This window comes from Nerophis ophidion, linkage group LG07 (assembly GCF_033978795.1).
Source record: "Nerophis ophidion isolate RoL-2023_Sa linkage group LG07, RoL_Noph_v1.0, whole genome shotgun sequence".
NCBI classification, from domain to species: domain Eukaryota; kingdom Metazoa; phylum Chordata; class Actinopteri; order Syngnathiformes; family Syngnathidae; genus Nerophis; species Nerophis ophidion.
Window position 1 is genome coordinate 835,244 of NC_084617.1, and position 15,631 is coordinate 850,874.

At 39.4% G+C, this 15,631-nt stretch overlaps 1 protein-coding gene across 1 annotated transcript in view; it reads right to left on the reverse strand.

Annotated features, from left to right (window-relative positions):
• Positions 1-15,631, reverse strand: part of kank2 (KN motif and ankyrin repeat domains 2) — a 106,382-nt gene that overhangs the window by 68,935 nt on the left and 21,816 nt on the right. Inside the window, exon 2 of the mRNA XM_061905082.1 lies at positions 15,044-15,106. The gene's annotated coding sequence lies outside the window, so the exon portion shown is untranslated. The remainder of the gene's footprint in view (positions 1-15,043; positions 15,107-15,631) is intronic.

Sequence of the window (15,631 nt, forward strand, 5' to 3'; positions counted from 1 at the left end):
TGCCACTAATAATAATAATAATAATAACTGCTATAGCAGCTGCAACATTAATACTGCCACTAATAATAATAATAATAATAACTGCTATAGCAGCCGCAACATTAATGCTGCCACTAATAATAATAATAATAATAACTGCTATAGCAGCCGCAACATTAATACTGCCACTAATAATAATAATAATAATAACTGCTATAGCAGCTGCAACATTAATGCTGCCACTAATAATAATAATAATAATAACTGCTATAGCAGCCGCAACATTAATACTGCCACTAATAATAATAATAATAATAACTGCTATAGCAGCCGCAACATTAATACTGCCACTAATAATAATAATAATAATAACTGCTATAGCAGCCGCAACATTAATGCTGCCACTAATAATAATAATAATAATAACTGCTATAGCAGCTGCAACATTAATGCTGCCACTAATAATAATAATAATAATAATAACTGCTATAGCAGCCGCAACATTAATGCTGCCACTAATAATAATAATAATAATAATAACTGCTATAGCAGCCGCAACATTAATGCTGCCACTAATAATAATAATAATAATAACTGCTATAGCAGCCGCAACATTAATACTGCCACTAATAATAATAATAATAATAATAACTGCTATAGCAGCTGCAACATTAATGCTGCCACTAATAATAATAATAATAATAATAACTGCTATAGCAGCCGCAACATTAATGCTGCCACTAATAATAATAATAATAATAATAACTGCTATAGCAGCTGCAACATTAATGCTGCCACTAATAATAATAATAATAATAACTGCTATAGCAGCCGCAACATTAATACGTCCACAAGGAGGACTCTTGCTGACCTACTACCCTCGGTAATGGCACCATTCCCAAAGTATGTGGGCTCTATTGATGACCTCACTAACAACTTTAACGACGCCCTGCGCGAAACCATTGATAACATAGCACCGCTAAAGTTAAAAAAGGCTCCAAAAAGGCGTACCTTGTGGTTTACAGAAGAAACTAGAGCTCAGAAATGATTATGTAGAAAGCTGGAACACACGACTAAACTTGAGGTGCACCATCAAGCATGGAGTGATGGTTTAATAACTATAAACTAAACTTGAGGTGCACCATCAAGCATGGAGTGATGGTTTAATAACTATAAACTAAACTTGAGGTGCACCATCAAGCATGGAGTGATGGTTTAATAACTATAAACTAAACTTGAGGTGCACCATCAAGCATTTAGTGATGGTTTAATAACTATAAACTAAACTTGAGGTGCACCATCAAGCATTTAGTGATGGTTTAATAACTATAAACTAAACTTGAGGTGCACCATCAAGCATGGAGTGATGGTTTAATAACTATAAACTAAACTTGAGGTGCACCATCAAGCATTTAGTGATGGTTTAATAACTATAAACTAAACTTGAGGTGCACCATCAAGCATGGAGTGATAGTTTAATAACTATAAACTAAACTTGAGGTGCACCATCAAGCATGGAGTGATAGTTTAATAACTATAAACTAAACTTGAGGTGCACCATCAAGCATTTAGTGATGGTTTAATAACTATAAACTAAACTTGAGGTGCACCATCAAGCATGGAGTGATAGTTTAATAACTATAAACTAAACTTGAGGTGCACCATCAAGCATGGAGTGATAGTTTAATAACTATAAACTAAACTTGAGGTGCACCATCAAGCATTTAGTGATGGTTTAATAACTATAAACTAAACTTGAGGTGCACCATCAAGCATGGAGTGATAGTTTAATAACTATAAACTAAACTTGAGGTGCACCATCAAGCATTTAGTGATAGTTTAATAACTATAAACTAAACTTGAGGTGCACCATCAAGCATTTAGTGATAGTTTAATAACTATAAACTAAACTTGAGGTGCACCATCAAGCATTTAGTGATGGTTTAATAACTATAAACTAAACTTGAGGTGCACCATCAAGCATGGAGTGATAGTTTAATAACTATAAACTAAACTTGAGGTGCACCATCAAGCATGGAGTGATAGTTTAATAACTATAAACTAAACTTGAGGTGCACCATCAAGCATTTAGTGATGGTTTAATAACTATAAACTAAACTTGAGGTGCACCATCAAGCATGGAGTGATAGTTTAATAACTATAAACTAAACTTGAGGTGCACCATCAAGCATTTAGTGATGGTTTAATAACTATAAACTAAACTTGAGGTGCACCATCAAGCATTTAGTGATAGTTTAATAACTATAAACTAAACTTGAGGTGCACCATCAAGCATTTAGTGATAGTTTAATAACTATAAACTAAACTTGAGGTGCACCATCAAGTATGGAGTGATAGTTTAATAACTATAAACTAAACTTGAGGTGCACCATCAAGCATTTAGTGATGGTTTAATAACTATAAACTAAACTTGAGGTGCACCATCAAGCATGGAGTGATAGTTTAATAACTATAAACTAAACTTGAGGTGCACCATCAAGCATGGAGTGATAGTTTAATAACTATAAACTAAACTTGAGGTGCACCATCAAGCATTTAGTGATGGTTTAATAACTATAAACTAAACTTGAGGTGCACCATCAAGCATGGAGTGATAGTTTAATAACTATAAACTAAACTTGAGGTGCACCATCAAGCATTTAGTGATAGTTTAATAACTATAAACTAAACTTGAGGTGCACCATCAAGCATTTAGTGATAGTTTAATAACTATAAACTAAACTTGAGGTGCACCATCAAGCATTTAGTGATGGTTTAATAACTATAAACTAAACTTGAGGTGCACCATCAAGCATGGAGTGATAGTTTAATAACTATAAACTAAACTTGAGGTGCACCATCAAGCATTTAGTGATGGTTTAATAACTATAAACTAAACTTGAGGTGCACCATCAAGCATGGAGTGATAGTTTAATAACTATAAACTAAACTTGAGGTGCACCATCAAGCATTTAGTGATGGTTTAATAACTATAAACTAAACTTGAGGTGCACCATCAAGCATTTAGTGATAGTTTAATAACTATAAACTAAACTTGAGGTGCACCATCAAGCATTTAGTGATAGTTTAATAACTATAAACTAAACTTGAGGTGCACCATCAAGCATTTAGTGATGGTTTAATAACTATAAACTAAACTTGAGGTGCACCATCAAGCATGGAGTGATAGTTTAATAACTATAAACTAAACTTGAGGTGCACCATCAAGCATGGAGTGATAGTTTAATAACTATAAACTAAACTTGAGGTTTAATAACTATAAACTAAACTTGAGGTGCACCATCAAGCATGGAGTGATAGTTTAATAACTATAAACTAAACTTGAGGTGCACCATCAAGCATGGAGTGATGGTTTAATAACTATAAACTAAACTTGAGGTGCACCATCAAGCATGGAGTGATAGTTTAATAACTATAAACTAAACTTGAGGTGCACCATCAAGCATGGAGTGATAGTTTAATAACTATAAACTAAACTTGAGGTGCACCATCAAGCATGGAGTGATAGTTTAATAACTATAAACTAAACTTGAGGTGCACCATCAAGCATGGAGTGATAGTTTAATAACTATAAACTAAACTTGAGGTGCACCATCAAGCATTTAGTGATGGTTTAATAACTATAAACTAAACTTGAGGTGCACCATCAAGCATGGAGTGATGGTTTAATAACTATAAACTAAACTTGAGGTGCACCATCAAGCATGGAGTGATAGTTTAATAACTATAAACTAAACTTGAGGTGCACCATCAAGCATGGAGTGATAGTTTAATAACTATAAACTAAACTTGAGGTGCACCATCAAGCATGGAGTGATAGTTTAATAACTATAAACTAAACTTGAGGTGCACCATCAAGCATGGAGTGATAGTTTAATAACTATAAACTAAACTTGAGGTGCACCATCAAGCATGGAGTGATAGTTTAATAACTATAAACTAAACTTGAGGTGCACCATCAAGCATGGAGTGATAGTTTCATAACTATAAACTAAACTTGAGGTGCACCATCAAGCATTTAGTGGTGGTTTAATAACTATAAACTAAACTTGAGGTGCACCATCAAGCATGGAGTGATAGTTTAATAACTATAAACTAAACTTGAGGTGCACCATCAAGCATGGAGTGATGGTTTAATAACTATAAACTAAACTTGAGGTGCACCATCAAGCATGGAGTGATGGTTTAATAACTTATAAACTAAACTTGAGGTGCACCATCAAGCATTTAGTGATAGTTTAATAACTATAAACTAAACTTGAGGTGCACCATCAAGCATTTAGTGATGGTTTAATAACTATAAACTAAACTTGAGGTGCACCATCAAGCATGGAGTGATGGTTTAATAACTTATAAACTAAACTTGAGGTGCACCATCAAGCATTTAGTGATGGTTTAATAACTATAAACTAAACTTGAGGTGCACCATCAAGCATTTAGTGATGGTTTAATAACTATAAACTAAACTTGAGGTGCACCATCAAGCATGGAGTGATGGTTTAATAACTTATAAACTAAACTTGAGGTGCACCATCAAGCATTTAGTGATAGTTTAATAACTATAAACTAAACTTGAGGTGCACCATCAAGCATGGAGTGATAGTTTAATAACTTATAAACTAAACTTGAGGTGCACCATCAAGCATGGAGTGATAGTTTAATAACTTATAAACTAAACTTGAGGTGCACCATCAAGCATTTAGTGATAGTTTAATAACTATAAACTAAACTTGAGGTGCACCATCAAGCATTTAGTGATGGTTTAATAACTTATAAACGCATGCTTACCTTAGCTAAGGCCAAATATTACTCAAATCTCATCCACCGTAATAAAAACGATCCTAAATTTTTGTTTAGTACGGTAGCATCGCTAACCCAACAAGGGACTCCTTCCAGTAGCTCCACCCACTCAGCTGATGACTTTATGCAATTCTTTAGTAATAAAATGGAAGTCATTAGAAAGGAGATTAAAGACAATGCGTCCCAGCTACAACGGGGTTCTATTAACACTGACACGATTGTATATACGGCGGATACTGCCCTCCAAAATACTTTCTCTCGTTTTGAGGAAATAACATTAGAGGAATTGTTACAACGTGTAAATGGAATAAAACAGACAACATGTTTACTTGACCCTCTTCCTGGGAAACTGATCAAGGAGCTCTTTGTATTATTAGGTCCATCAGTGCTAAATATTATAAACTTATCACTTTCCTCGGGCACTGTTCCCCTAGCATTCAAAATAGCGGTTATTCATCCTCTTCTTAAAAGACCTAACCTCGATCCTGACCTCATGGTAAATTACCGACCGGTGTCTCACCTTCCCTTTATTTCAAAAATCCTCGAAAAAATTGCCGCGGAGCAGTTAAATGAACACTTAGCGTCTAACAATCTATGTGAAACCTTTCAATCCGGTTTCAGGGCAAATCACTCGCAAAAATGACTAATGATCTATTGCTAACGATGGATTCTGATGCGTCATCTATGTTGCTGCTCCTCGATCTTAGCGCTGCTTTCGATACAGTCGATCATAATATTTTATTAGAACGTATCAAAACACGAATTGGTATGTCAGACTTAGCCCTGTCTTGGTTTAACTCTTATCTTACTGATAGGATGCAGTGTGTCTCCCATAACAATGTGACCTCGGACTACGTTAAGGTAACGTGTGGAGTTCCCCAGGGTTCGGTCCTTGGCCCTGCACTCTTCAGCATCTACATGCTGCCGCTAGGTGACATCATACAGTGTTAGCTTTCACTGTTATGCTGATGACACCCAACTCTACATGCCCCTAAAGCTGACCAACACGCCGGACTGTAGTCACACACCATTCTATCGTTTAGTAATATTGTAAATTATTATATATATATATAGAGAGAGAGAGAGAGAGAGAGAGAGAGAGAGAGAGAGAGAGAGAGAGAGAGAGAGAGTGCATATATATACAATACATCTTTGGACATTACTGACCCCCGGTGTCAGTCTGCCGTCACTCCCCTGCAATACCATAACATATATATATAGAAATATATACACTACATTTACAGTAATATACACGACATTTACAGTAATATACACTACATTTACAGTAATATACACGACATTTACAGTAATATACACTACATTTACAGTAATATATACACTACATTTACAGTAATATACACACTACATTTACAGTAATATACACACTACATTTACAGTAATACACACTACATTTACAGTAATATACACGACATTTACAGTAATATACACTACATTTACAGTAATATACACGACATTTACAGTAATATACACTACATTTACAGTAATATACACTACATTTACAGTAATATACACACTACATTTACAGTAATATACACACTACATTTACAGTAATACACACTACATTTACAGAAATATACACTACATTTACAGTAATATACACAACATTTACAGTAATATACACTACATTTACAGTAATATACACTACATTTACAGTAATATACACTACATTTACAGTAATATACACTACATTTACAGTAATATGAACTACAGTTTGAGGTGAAATTATTGCAACTTAGCATCATTTTTTTCCATTTTAGTTTTTATAAATGAAACATGTGTAATAATAGTATTGACCGTTGGAAGCAGGCCTCTGGGGCCACACATAACTGCCACGTGGCCCTCAGTGAAAAGCACTTTGACACCTCTGATGTAAATAGTCATGCAGATAAAGAAAAGATATTGAATGAGGAGAAAGTGTGCTGAACATCAAGTGGAATAAAAGTGAGGTGGACTAGTCAGAATGAAGAATGGCAGCTGAGAAGCAGTTTAGGCCACTGCCAGCGTGTCTTTATCTGCAGCCTGCATGCAACTCAAGTCTTCCAGCAGCACGCCGCAGACAGCGGACATTTAATGAGATATCATTACACTCAGCGAACATCCCCAACAGGCGGAGGCCGAGTTCAACTTTTTCATCTCTTTTTCCCACATCAGCTCCTAAAAAAAGTGAGGCAGAGAAGCCTGCTTGTGCATCTCTGCACTGACACCTCCATGGAGGACACATCCATCTAGTAGACTTTCAACAACATGCAGAGAAGCCTGCTTGTGCATCTCTGCACTGACACCACCATGGAGGACACATCCATCTAGTAGACTTTCAACAACATGCAGAGAAGCCTGCTTGTGCATCTCTGCACTGACACCTCCATGGAGGACACATCCATCTAGTAGACTTTCAACAACATGGCAGAGAAGCCTGCTTGTGCATCTCTGCACTGACACCTCCATGGAGGACACATCCATCTAGTAGACTTTCAACAACATGCAGAGAAGCCTGCTTGTGCATCTCTGCACTGACACCACCATGGAGGACACTTCCATCTAGTAGACTTTCAACAACATGCAGAGAAGCCTGCTTGTGCATCTCTGCACTGACACCTCCATGGAGGACACATCCATCTAGTAGACTTTCAACAACATGCAGAGAAGCCTGCTTGTGCATCTCTGCACTGACACCACCATGGAGGACACATCCATCTAGTAGACTTTCAACAACATGCAGAGAAGCCTGCTTGTGCATCTCTGCACTGACACCTCCATGGAGGACACATCCATCTAGTAGACTTTCAACAACATGGCAGAGAAGCCTGCTTGTGCATCTCTGCACTGACACCACCATGGAGGACACTTCCATCTAGTAGACTTTCAACAACATGCAGAGAAGCCTGCTTGTGCATCTCTGCACTGACACCTCCATGGAGGACACATCCATCTAGTAGACTTTCAACAACATGCAGAGAAGCCTGCTTGTGCATCTCTGCACTGACACCTCCATGGAGGACACTTCCATCTAGTAGACTTTCAACAACATGCAGAGAAGCCTGCTTGTGCATCTCTGCACTGACACCTCCATGGAGGACACATCCATCTAGTAGACTTTCAACAACATGCAGAGAAGCCTGCTTGTGCATCTCTGCACTGACACCTCCATGGAGGACACATCCATCTAGTAGACTTTCAACAACATGCAGAGAAGCCTGCTTGTGCATCTCTGCACTGACACCTCCATGGAGGACACATCCATCTAGTAGACTTTCAACAACATGGCAGAGAAGCCTGCTTGTGCATCTCTGCACTGACACCACCATGGAGGACACATCCATCTAGTAGACTTTCAACAACATGCAGAGAAGCCTGCTTGTGCATCTCTGCACTGACACCTCCATGGAGGACACATCCATCTAGTAGACTTTCAACAACATGGCAGAGAAGCCTGCTTGTGCATCTCTGCACTGACACCACCATGGAGGACACATCCATCTAGTAGACTTTCAACAACATGCAGAGAAGCCTGCTTGTGCATCTCTGCACTGACACCTCCATGGAGGACACATCCATCTAGTAGACTTTCAACAACATGCAGAGAAGCCTGCTTGTGCATCTCTGCACTGACACCTCCATGGAGGACACATCCATCTAGTAGACTTTCAACAACATGCAGAGAAGCCTGCTTGTGCATCTCTGCACTTACACCACCATGGAGGACACATCCATCTAGTAGACTTTCAACAACATGCAGAGAAGCCTGCTTGTGCATCTCTGCACTGACACCTCCATGGAGGACACATCCATCTAGTAGACTTTCAACAACATGCAGAGAAGCCTGCTTGTGCATCTCTGCACTGACACCTCCATGGAGGACACATCCATCTAGTAGACTTTCAACAACATGCAGAGAAGCCTGCTTGTGCATCTCTGCACTGACACCTCCATGGAGGACACATCCATCTAGTAGACTTTCAACAACATGCAGAGAAGCCTGCTTGTGCATCTCTGCACTGACACCTCCATGGAGGACACATCCACCTAGTAGACTTTCAACAACATGGCAGAGAAGCCTGCTTGTGCATCTCTGCACTGACACCACCATGGAGGACACATCCATCTAGTAGACTTTCAACAACATGCAGAGAAGCCTGCTTGTGCATCTCTGCACTGACACCACCATGGAGGACACATCCATCTAGTAGACTTTCAACAACATGCAGAGAAGCCTGCTTGTGCATCTCTGCACTGACACCTCCATGGAGGACACATCCATCTAGTAGACTTTCAACAACATGCAGCCTAAATACTAACCTTCCACTGGTCCCAGGCAACAAGGCCTCCTCTGATGATCAAGCAGGACAAGAGCGTTGCCTCCCCTCCCCTCCCCTCCCCTCCCCTCTCCTCCCCTCCCCTCTCCTCTCCTCCCCTCCCCTCCCCTCCCCTCCCCTCCCCTCTCCTCTCCTCCCCTCCCCTCCCCTCCCCTCCCCTCCCCTCTCCTCCCCTCCCCTCCCCTCCCCTCTCCTCCCCTCCCCTCTCCTCTCCTCCCCTCCCCTCCCCTCCCCTCCCCTCCCCTCCCCTCTCTCTTCCACTACATCTGCTCATGGAGTTCATCTCCCTTTCAACAGGAAAAAGCCTCCGCAGGGTGAAGACGCAGGTCAGCACACACTAAATGTCCTGCAACACTTCACCACAACACCAGCATTATCTGGGGAGATGTGATGTACAGTATGTAGCAGATGTGATGTACACTATGTAGGAGATGTGATGTACACTATGTCAGAGATGTGATGTACAGTATGTAGGAGATGTGATGTACACTATGTAGGAGATGTGATGTACACTATGTCAGAGATGTGATGTACACTATGTAGGAGATGTGATGTACACTATGTAGGAGATGTGATGTACACTATGTATATGTGAGAGCATGTGGGGAGGGTCATACAGCATGTCAGAGATGTGATGTACAGTATGTCGGGGATGTGATGTACAGTATGTGGGGGATGTGATGTACAGTATGTGGGGGATGTGATGTACAGTATGTATATGTGAGAGCATGTGGGGATGTGATGTACAGTATGTGGGGGATGTGATGTACAGTATGTGGGGGATGTGATGTACAGTATGTGGGGGATGTGATGTACAGTATGTATATGTGAGAGCATGTGGGGATGTGATGTACAGTATGTGGGGGATGTGATGTACAGTATGTGGGGGATGTGATGTACAGTATGTGGGGGATGTGATGTACAGTATGTATATGTGAGAGCATGTGGGGATGTGATGTACAGTATGTGGGGGATGTGATGTACAGTATGTGGGGGATGTGATGTACAGTATGTGGGGGATGTGATGTACAGTATGTATATGTGAGAGCATGTCGGGGATGTGATGTACAGTATGTGGGGGATGTGATGTACAGTATGTATATGTGAGAGCATGTGGGGGATGTGATGTACAGTATGTGGGGGATGTGATGTACAGTATGTATATGTGAGAGCATGTGGGGATGTGATGTACAGTATGTGGGGGATGTGATGTACAGTATGTGGGGGATGTGATGTACAGTATGTATATGTGAGAGCATGTGGGGGATGTGATGTACAGTATGTGGGGGATGTGATGTACAGTATGTGGGGGATGTGATGTACAGTATGTGGGGGATGTGATGTACAGTATGTATATGTGAGAGCATGTGGGGATGTGATGTACAGTATGTATATGTGAGAGCATGTGGGGATGTGATGTACAGTATGTGGGGGATGTGATGTACAGTATGTATATGTGAGAGCATGTGGGGATGTGATGTACAGTATGTATATGTGAGAGCATGTGGGGATGTGATGTACAGTATGTATATGTGAGAGCATGTGGGGGATGTGATGTACAGTATGTATATGTGAGAGCATGTGGGGATGTGATGTACAGTATGTGGGGGATGTGATGTACAGTATGTGGGGGATGTGATGTACAGTATGTATATGTGAGAGCATGTGGGGGATGTGATGTACAGTATGTATATGTGAGAGCATGTGGGGATGTGATGTACAGTATGTATATGTGAGAGCATGTGGGGATGTGATGTACAGTATGTGGGGGATGTGATGTACAGTATGTATATGTGAGAGCATGTGGGGATGTGATGTACAGTATGTATATGTGAGAGCATGTGGGGATGTGATGTACAGTATGTATATGTGAGAGCATGTGGGGGATGTGATGTACAGTATGTATATGTGAGAGCATGTGGGGATGTGATGTACAGTATGTGGGGGATGTGATGTACAGTATGTGGGGGATGTGATGTACAGTATGTATATGTGAGAGCATGTGGGGGATGTGATGTACAGTATGTATATGTGAGAGCATGTGGGGATGTGATGTACAGTATGTATATGTGAGAGCATGTGGGGATGTGATGTACAGTATGTGGGGGATGTGATGTACAGTATGTGGGGGATGTGATGTACAGTATGTATATGTGAGAGCATGTGGGGGATGTGATGTACAGTATGTAGGAGATGTGATGTACAGTATGTATATGTGAGAGCATGTGGGGGATGTGATGTACAGTATGTATATGTGAGAGCACTCTGAAGAGCTCCAAGTTGATCTCCCAGTCTTGTTGCCATCACACAGGATTACATTTCATTGCCAAGTGAGGATCAGCAGCCTCCCCACCTTTTTTTCCAGCAAGTCTCCCAACTCCAAGCAGAGGAATGGTTTGTGACTTAAGAAGTTTATTTAGCGCTGAATTCTTCTCCACCAAGGGTGAAGAATACTTTGATACGTTGCTAATAGAGCTGGCTCCCTTTCACATTTCAATCCTTACTGTACAAGATACACTGCATATTATTTGCACCGTAATAGCCAAGATTTAACATCATTTAATTATAGAACACTTACATTTTTTGAGCTATTTACTTATATTTGGTCGTTGACTAATCTTAATTTTAGCATGAATAATGATATTTTTCTATTTTAATTCAACAATGTTAAAATTGGAAGAAACAAGTATTGAAATAAGATAGTTTGGTTGCCCCACACATAAAATATTGTTTAGAAAGTCTGCAACATCTCAAGGATTCTTGATTTAAGAATTGCTTTTGATCTTTTTTACAATAATATTCTTATTTTGATCTTAAAAGTGCTGCTAATTTCCCTCCAGGTGAGTCTTAGATTAGGAGAGTAGTGTCGAAGGCAAGGCCCGCAGGTCCGATACGGCCCGAGAATGACCGATCTATGGGCTGCAGGATGATATTTGATGAGTAGTAGAAGTACAAGCTGCTGCAACAAAACTCCAGCAGTGTTTTCAAAAGTCATAAAAGTCACATCATTTATCCAGAAACTATAAATAAGGACAAATAAAGATAGAATACTATCAAACACAACATCTAAGTGTCAGAAGACTAACAACATAATCATTTGTACTATTTCACAATTCTAATTTTAAACAAAGAAAACTATCTGAAGTTGTCTTTATTTTGACGTTTTTTATTGATTGAAACTTTTATTAGTAGATTGCACAGTACAGTACATATTTTATTAGTTTAGTTTAGTTTAGTTTATTAAGGATCCCCATTAGTCTAGATTGCACAGTACAGTACATATTTTATTAGTAGATTGCACAGTACAGTACATATTTTATTAGTTTAGTTTAGTTTAGTTTATTAAGGATCCCCATTAGTCTAGATTGCACAGTACAGTGCATATTTTATTAGTAGATTGTACAGTACAGTACATATTTTATTAGTAGATTGCACAGTACAGTACATATTATTAGTAGATTGCACAGTACAGTACATATTATTAGTAGATTGCACAGTACAGTACATATTATTAGTAGATTGCACAGTACAGTACATATTATTAGTAGATTGCACAGTACAGTACATATTATTAGTAGATTGCACAGTACACTACATATTATTAGTAGATTGCACAGTACAGTACATATTATTAGTAGATTGCACAGTACAGTACATATTATTAGTAGATTGCACAGTACACTACATATTATTAGTAGATTGCAGAGTACAGTACATATTATTAGTAGATTGCACAGTACAGTACATATTTTATTAGTAGATTGCACAGTACAGTACATATTATTAGTAGACTGCACAGTACAGTACATATTATTAGTAGATTGCACAGTACAGTACATATTATTAGTAGATTGCACAGTACAGTACATATTATTAGTAGATTGCACAGTACAGTGCATATTTTATTAGTTTAGTTTAGTTTAGTTTATTAAGGATCCCCATTAGTCTAGATTGCACAGTACAGTACATATTATTAGTAGATTGCACAGTACAGTGCATATTTTATTAGTTTAGTTTAGTTTAGTTTATTAAGGATCCCCATTAGTCTAGATTGCACAGTACAGTACATATTATTAGTAGATTGCACAGTACAGTACATATTATTAGTAGATTGCACAGTACAGTACATATTATTAGTAGATTGCACAGTACAGTACATATTATTAGTAGATGTCACAGTACAGTACATATTTTATTAGTAGATTGCACAGTACAGTACATATTTTATTAGTAGATTGCACAGTACAGTACATATTCTGTACAGTTGAGCACTAAATGCTAACACCCCAAGAAGTTTTGAAACTTCTCTAAGTCGGGGTCCACCTTCATCAGTTGATGATAATAGTAATAATTCTCCTGCTGTCATTTGACCAGTCCAGCATCCTCGGGGAGGAACTTTGTCCATGTGGCCCCCCCCCCCCCCCGTCTAAAGTGACTTTGACACCCCAGACCACGGCTGCGGTACATACCATACGTTACATTCCATACAGTACTATACGTAACATACTATACGGTACATACCATACGTGACATACTGTACGGTACATACCATACGTGACATACTATACGGTACATACCATACGTGACATACTATACGGTACATACCATACGTGACATACTATACGGTACACACCATACGTGACATACTATATGTTACATACCATACGTGACATACTATACGGTACATACCATACGTGACATACTATACGGTACACACCATACGTGACATACTATGTTACATACCATACGTGACATACTATACGGTACATACCATACGTGACATACTATACGGTACACACCATACGTGACATACTATACGGTACATACCATACGTGACATACTATACGGTACACACCATACGTGACATACTATACGGTACATACCATACGTGACATACTATACGGTACACACCATACGTGACATACTATGTTACATACCATACGTGACATACTATACGGTACATACCATACGTGACATACTATACGGTACATACCATACGTGACATACTATACGGTACATACCATACGTGACATACTATACGGTACACACCATACGTGACATACTATGTTACATACCATACGTGACATACTATACGGTACATACCATACGTGACATACTATACGGTACACACCATACGTGACATACTATATGTTACATACCATACGTGACATACTATACGGTACATACCATACGTGACATACTATACGGTACATACCATACGTGACATACTATACGGTACATACCGTACGTGACATGCTATGCGGTACATGCCATACGTGACATACTATACGGTACATACCATACGTGACATACTATACGGTACACACCATACGTGACATACTATGTTACATACCATACGTGACATACTATACGGTACATACCATACGTGACATACTATACGGTACACACCATACGTGACATACTATGTTACATACCATACGTGACATACTATACGGTACATACCATACGTGACATACTATACGGTACACACCATACGTGACATACTATATGTTACATACCATACGTGACATACTATACGGTACATACCATACGTGACATACTATACGGTACATACCATTCGTGACATACTATACGGTACATACCGTACGTGACATACTATACGGTACATACCATACGTGACATACTATACGGTACATACCATACGTGACATACTATACGGTACACACCATACGTGACATACTATGTTACATACCATACGTGACATACTATACGGTACATACCATACGTGACATACTATACGGTACACACCATACGTGACATACTATATGTTACATACCATACGTGACATACTATATGGTACATACCATACGTGACATACTATACGGTACATACCATTCGTGACATACTATACGGTACATACCGTACGTGACATGCTATGCGGTACATACCATACGCCTGCGACTGGGGCCCGCATGAACTGCCGTCCTTGCCTGGCACCTCCTGGCTGTCAGCTGTGAGAGAAGAGAAGTCAAAGTGAGTGTCAGAGATTAGTGATCAGAGTTGAAGTAGCAGAAGCAGGCCCACTTCAGAGATTAGTGATCAGAGTTGAAGTAGCAGAAGCAGGCCCACTTCAGAGATTAGTGATCAGAGTTGAAGTAGCAGAAGCAGGCCCACTTCAGAGATTAGTGATCAGAGTTGAAGTAGCAGAAGCAGGCCCACTTCAGAGATTAGTGATCAGAGTTGAAGTAGCAGAAGCAGGCCCACTTCAGAGATTAGTGATCAGAGTTGAAGTAGCAGAAGCAGGCCCACTTCAAGCTGACTGAGGGATAAAAACAGACGTGTGTCCAAACAGCCAAGAAAAACCTTCCTGTCCTTCAGAGAGAAACTGACGCCTTCACCAATGAAGCCTGGGCACACTTTGACCTGCTAGGAGGTCCAGATGGACCCAGCTGGGCCCCCTGCTGGCTGATTGGGGAATGTTTTTCTTTCCACAACTGAACAGTCGGACTTCCCAAGCATCCAAACACACTCTTTAG